Source organism: Diadema antillarum, unplaced genomic scaffold (assembly GCF_040938485.1).
Source record: "Diadema antillarum isolate AM-2024a unplaced genomic scaffold, OU_Dant_1.0 scf00000196, whole genome shotgun sequence".
Classification (NCBI taxonomy): domain Eukaryota; kingdom Metazoa; phylum Echinodermata; class Echinoidea; order Diadematoida; family Diadematidae; genus Diadema; species Diadema antillarum.
Window position 1 is genome coordinate 11,496 of NW_027271085.1, and position 5,732 is coordinate 17,227.

Sequence of the window (5,732 nt, forward strand, 5' to 3'; positions counted from 1 at the left end):
CTTAAGTAACAACATGTGTAAAAATGTTGTTAAATACAAATTATACAAATACGGCAGACTGTTTTATGCTATGGTTTTGTAAAAACACTCTAGTTCCAGTGATCCGTATCACACCTCTCCATGATGGTAAGGCTGTTAAAAGTGAGTGAAGCAGGTGAAAACTATAATTCACAGACCACATTAACCCAGTAATTGAGCACTGTGTATTATATCCCTCATTCCACTATTGACTACTTTTGTGCTTCTGAACTCCTAAGGAAATTTTTAGTCTCTTTTCTTCACATCAAACTGGAAAAAAAAATCATAGAGATTGGGGGGGGGAGGGGGGGGGGGGTGGGAAGGTAAAAAAGCTTACATCTCACAAGCCATTCAATCAAACAGCACATCCAACAATCTATCAAACTGCCTGGAACTTCTCACTTTTATCTCTGAATCACAATATACAAGTGGTACTTTAAAACAAACAAACAAACAAACAAACAAACAAATGCCATCAACAAATAGATCGACTCTGTAGGAATGCCTGTCAATTATTGATTGCTGAGTATTAATCAAGCTGTAAAAGAATCATGAGGCACTCTATAGAAATTACATACAGGTACTGATAAATCTATCTTGGTACCACTCATTCATTTTCGTTTTTTGTGTTTTTGTACAAAGTTGTCTAAGAAGTACTTGTGTGCACGTTATACAGTATGTGTGTTTTATGTTTCTCGGCATTATACACTTTGTCCAAATTGTATTTGGAGTACTGAGTATAAAGACTGTGTGAAAAAAGAAGAAAAGCAATCAGAATATCTAATCTGTGACTGTGCACGCATTACGTCCTCTGTGGTCTCATGGTGTAGACATGTACACGTACATGTGTATAACATGAAAATCAAATCATCCCCAACATTTTCTGTGTGTTTGCATACAGTATACATATGGTGTGTGTGTGCACTGCTGTGTATCTAATGCCTCTGTGTGTCAGCATGCTGTAAGCTTCTTCTGTACACAATGCTGTGAAGAATATGTATTGGTGGGTGTCCTGGTGATGTTTTAATACCATTTTTGCATTATTTGCAAGTTTGAGGAATTTGCAAAAACACACAAGGGTCATATCTTTGTGATCTTTGTGTAGAATTTGGTAGGGGGTCTTCTCTATATTACAAGGCACAAGCACTGAATTCAGCAAACTTACTTCCAGTCGTACACCGTGTCGAAGGTGAAGGACTTCTTGGGTTCTCCTGGGGTGCCCTTCGGGTTCCGCACCTCCACCACGCCCCTCTTGGTGTCCATCTCCACTACCCTCTCGAAGCCCTGTCCCTTCTCCTTGTCGTTCAGGGGTCGACATCGGATGATGACCTTCACCGACTCGGCATTCTTTTTCGACTGCAAGAGAGAAGGAATGGAGTACCAAAGTGTGACATCATTTGTTGCCATGGAAACCAGATCTAAACAACCTCATTTTAATAGCTCCAATATACACTGAACTCAACTGTCAAAGGCCGTACACAAAAATTCACCTCCTAGAAAAAAAAAAAAATTTTGTACACCTGTGTGCTACAATGCCCCTTTACTAATCACTATGCACATACTGTATTCTAGCAAGTGATGTCTTCATATTAACCCTAACTAGGCCGGGCTATTTAGGTAGATGATAGAGCCGGGGGGGGGGGGGGGGGCCTCCCAGGCCCCCCCCCCCCTCCGGATCTCGGCCGTCGACTGCGCGATCACGACGAAAATTGGCACACGCATTGCCTATGATGTAATCTAAAGTACCATGAAGCTAATTTTTTCAAAAATTATCATTTACACTAAATTATGCTAATTTATGCATAATGATGCATGAAATCAGACAATTTGGTATAAATCACTAAACAAAGCTCTAAACAGGCACATTTTTGGTGTAAATATTCTTTTTAGTGTCCTTAGCAAATGTAAGAGAAAAAAATTGCACAATCAGAAAAAAATTTCCTAAGTATTTTATTGTTTTTTGAATTTCTTATGTATTTCTTTGTTTTTTTCGACTTTATGTTTTTCATTGTTTTTTCGATGAAATTTGTTCGTGACATTGTTCCGAACAAGAAAATGCATTATTAATTGATTTCAATCAATAAACCCCCAAAATAATCATGCTTTTATGAAGTTTGCCTGTAAACACAGTTTGCATTGAAATCGTACACAAATTCACGTTTTTGAGCAATTTTTGGTCTGACATTCACGTGCATATTTATGCGCAACTTCGGAACCGCACACCCGGGCATCGCAAATTTGGTATCAAAAGATGCGGGAGACTCGAAAGAAAAAAGTCATGAAACGTCGCGGCGATAGCTTCTCGCGATAGCGATACATCGCGCGAAAGCTCTGCAGGAGGAATTGACAGAACTTCCCCAGGACTACGCCAGACAGCTTGTCCAGAGCATGCGTCAGAGATGCCTGGAATGTGTCCAGGCACGAGGAGACATACACATAATTGAAAAGTGATGTTTGTGACTGCTTTTGTTCATCCTGTGACATTGATTTTTGCGTAAAATTTGTAAGGCTCACTCTGTTACATTTTGTGACTTTTGATTCAGTGACCAAGATGCTGTGCGTGCCATTTTTTCCTTGGTAATAAAGATAATCACTTGTTATTGGGTATGTGATTACGAATGGATATTGCAGCATACCTACGTAGAAAAATTGTTTATTTCTAGAGGATAAATTTTTGTGTGCGGCCTTTGACAGAAGTGGGTACTTTCTTTTGCTGTCCAGTGTACAATGTACTGTATTGAAGTCTGTGATAATAACCAGGTTCCACCTGGTTTGAACATAAGACTATGACATAATCACTCCAAATTGAATAGTGTGTTTTAATACATCTCACAAGATGTGATATCTACATCAAAAAGGGTCAGGGAATTATTTTGTAGGTTACTGTTCACTGCATTGCTCCAATCAGAACCGGAATGTCTCTTAATACATTGTACAGTGTTTATGTACAAGGTGGCATCTATTTTTAGAAACTTCCCTGGACCACTCTCTATGCAGATTTAAGCTCCAACCCCTAGCATAAAATGTGAAGTTAGAAGTTATATAGATTGGAAAAACAGAATTCTTTCTCAAAGCATGACTACCTTCGTGTCTCAGAATAACGTGTCACACAGGGGGTTTCCATCATGGCAAATAAAGAGTTGAACGGGAGATTCTCCTACCTGGACACCCTACGTGTATACTCTGATCAACATTTTGAGAAAATGGCTCAAAAAGACTCTGCATATTCAGTAAAAACTCAATTAGACTTACCATGATTTCCAACTGGCTCGGCAGCCTCCTAGTGCTACTGTGAACTGAACCTTGTGAGAGCCTCAGATATCATGCCAGTCTTTACACGGAACTTCTGGAAAAAAAAAAAAAATTGGGGGGGGGGGGGGGATGGCATGCATTTTTAGAACATGTGCACAATGGCCCGAATTCACGAAGGTGGTACAAATGAAACCATGGTAAAAAACCATGGACAAAAATCATGGAGCGCCAAGTGTCACACGGAATATTTCTGAACGAAATCAGTAATTTCGTAGACAAAAATGGTTAATGACCGTTTCGTGAACGAAATTATCATTTCAATAATGAAATTATTATTTCATGGACAAAATGTCCATTTAATAGTTTAACAATATAAAATGTGACCATGCATCACAAAACGAAGAAAAAGTCGCACACACTGATTTTGTGTTAGGACTGAAAATACAATGTTAGGTGAAATGGGTCAACCCAGCCGATCTTGACTTTTTCAGTCTTCTCCTACATTATACTAAAATTTGGGATCATAAAATGGGCAGGAACGTGTTTTTTAACAGTTTATCTCGCACATTTTTTTTGTAGAATAATGTGATTAGTTGCGTCTTTGGAGTCCACTTTTCATTTCTTAAAAAACCTTGTACCGGTACACACTCTTCACTTTCAACTGTAATAACTTTAGAAAGGATGATGCTACCGCTTTGAAAGTTGGCATTAATTATGGACAGAATGTTCTAATGAGGCCTGCTCAATTTCGATATAATCTGATAATCCCTTCATTGCTGTTACTCCAGCGGTTTACATCCTGTTTTTTGTCCCATTCATCGCACAGCCAGCATGGCGAGGTGAAGATTAAGCTCTTGAATAGACACTGTACTTCAGAGCCTCTTTTCTCAGTTCACACTTTTCCCGAGTGTGCTCTTTCTTTCCAATATATTTAGATAGGTTAGGAGAGTCCATTTGATTTGAGTTATACATCATTTCAAAGCTTAAAGTCTGCTCTTTCAGAATATGCTCTTAACTAAAATTTCATGTCTGGCGACTTTCTGTTTGTTTCGTGATGCAGGGTCACAAATGTTGTCATATCGCCACAAATAATCATTTCATTGACGAAATTTAATTCGTATATTCCATGCAACACACAGTTGGTGCTCCATCAGACCATGGTTTTTGTCCATGGCTTAAACCATGGTTTCATTTGGAGATCTACCACCTTTGTGAATTCAGGCCAGCAATGTGTATGAATTTGTAATATACAATGTAGCCTACATACAATGTATGTAGGCCTAGTTAACAGTGACATCTAGGCATCTGCTCATAACAAGCTTATTTTGTTAATGTTATAAACTTAGACCGGTCTAATACACGCAGTATTTAATACACACCGTCACTAGCCTTTTGACAAGGCCCTCCCTCTAGCCTCCTTGCTGTTTGCTGCCGTGGTGAGCGGAATGGGGGCAAACGAAGTGTCAGTGAGCTCACCCGAGTTGGACAGTGGGATGGTCTTCTTTCGAGATCAGATTAGCATCCTATCAAGCTTTGTTCAGATGTTTGGCCTTTGCCTTCGTCTAGACTAGACCTAGTCTAACCTTAACTACTAGTATACACAGCCCAGTCGCTGTACTATACAGCGTAGGCCTACTAACAGCGTCTGGTAGCTGGTCGGGCTAGTCTAACCAAGACGTTTTAGCTTTTTTGCCTAAAAGTTTTGATCCCAGAATTGGAGAGCAAAACTCGACTTTGAACCTAGTACAACCTGCATGTCTGTCAGCCGGCCCTACTGACTGTACTACTAGCCCGATTCGCATACTGCGAATGCATGCCACGGACCTCCACTGCAGCTGAGAAAAATGTTCTAACTTCTACTTCAGGCCGTAAGGCGTAAGAATAAGATAAATTTGCCCCATATTCGATAGTAAACCGGTCTACAGCGTATGTAAACTCATACTCAAAAGTGACAAATATTGCAACGTATGGGACTGAGGGAGTGACGTCCAATCGATTTTGCGGTGATCCATCAACACCCGTTGCCAATCCTAACTTCAGAAATCACGAAGCTGCTAACAGAATAAGCGACTATTACTTAAATGCGCAATCATTCATACTTACGTAAATAATTGCCTATTTCCGTCAACAATTCCTAGATTGCCTCCATGTTCATATTCCCCCACAAGGCTGTCACGTAGAACAGATTTTGACAACTGCGGAATGTCCTCGGGATGTAGAGTCATTTCTTCAGTAGTTTGCTGCCCTCTGCGACAAGATTTGTAGAACAATATTATTGTGGATTCTGTACGAACTTTGAGCAAGACACTGTCCAGTGTATTAAAACCATTAGCGCTGCTAATAGACAAGTGTTGAGGCTGATTTTTTTTTTTACCCTTTCCAATATAAAATGAAAAAAACTGCTATAATAAAATTTTACAATAATTCTTATATAACTTGCCGGATTGTATTTGATGTGAGAA

General features: G+C 39.5%; 1 long non-coding RNA gene across 1 annotated transcript; it reads right to left on the reverse strand.

Moving 5' to 3' along the window:
- Positions 1 to 1,116: 1,116 nt before the first annotated feature.
- LOC139723601 (uncharacterized) lies at positions 1,117 to 5,481 on the reverse strand. Its single transcript, XR_011710368.1, has 3 exons — positions 5,374 to 5,481; positions 3,271 to 3,364; positions 1,117 to 1,374 (listed from the first exon to the last, which is right to left on the reverse strand). It is a non-coding gene; the product is annotated as an uncharacterized lncRNA (long non-coding RNA).
- Positions 5,482 to 5,732: the final 251 nt, after the last annotated feature.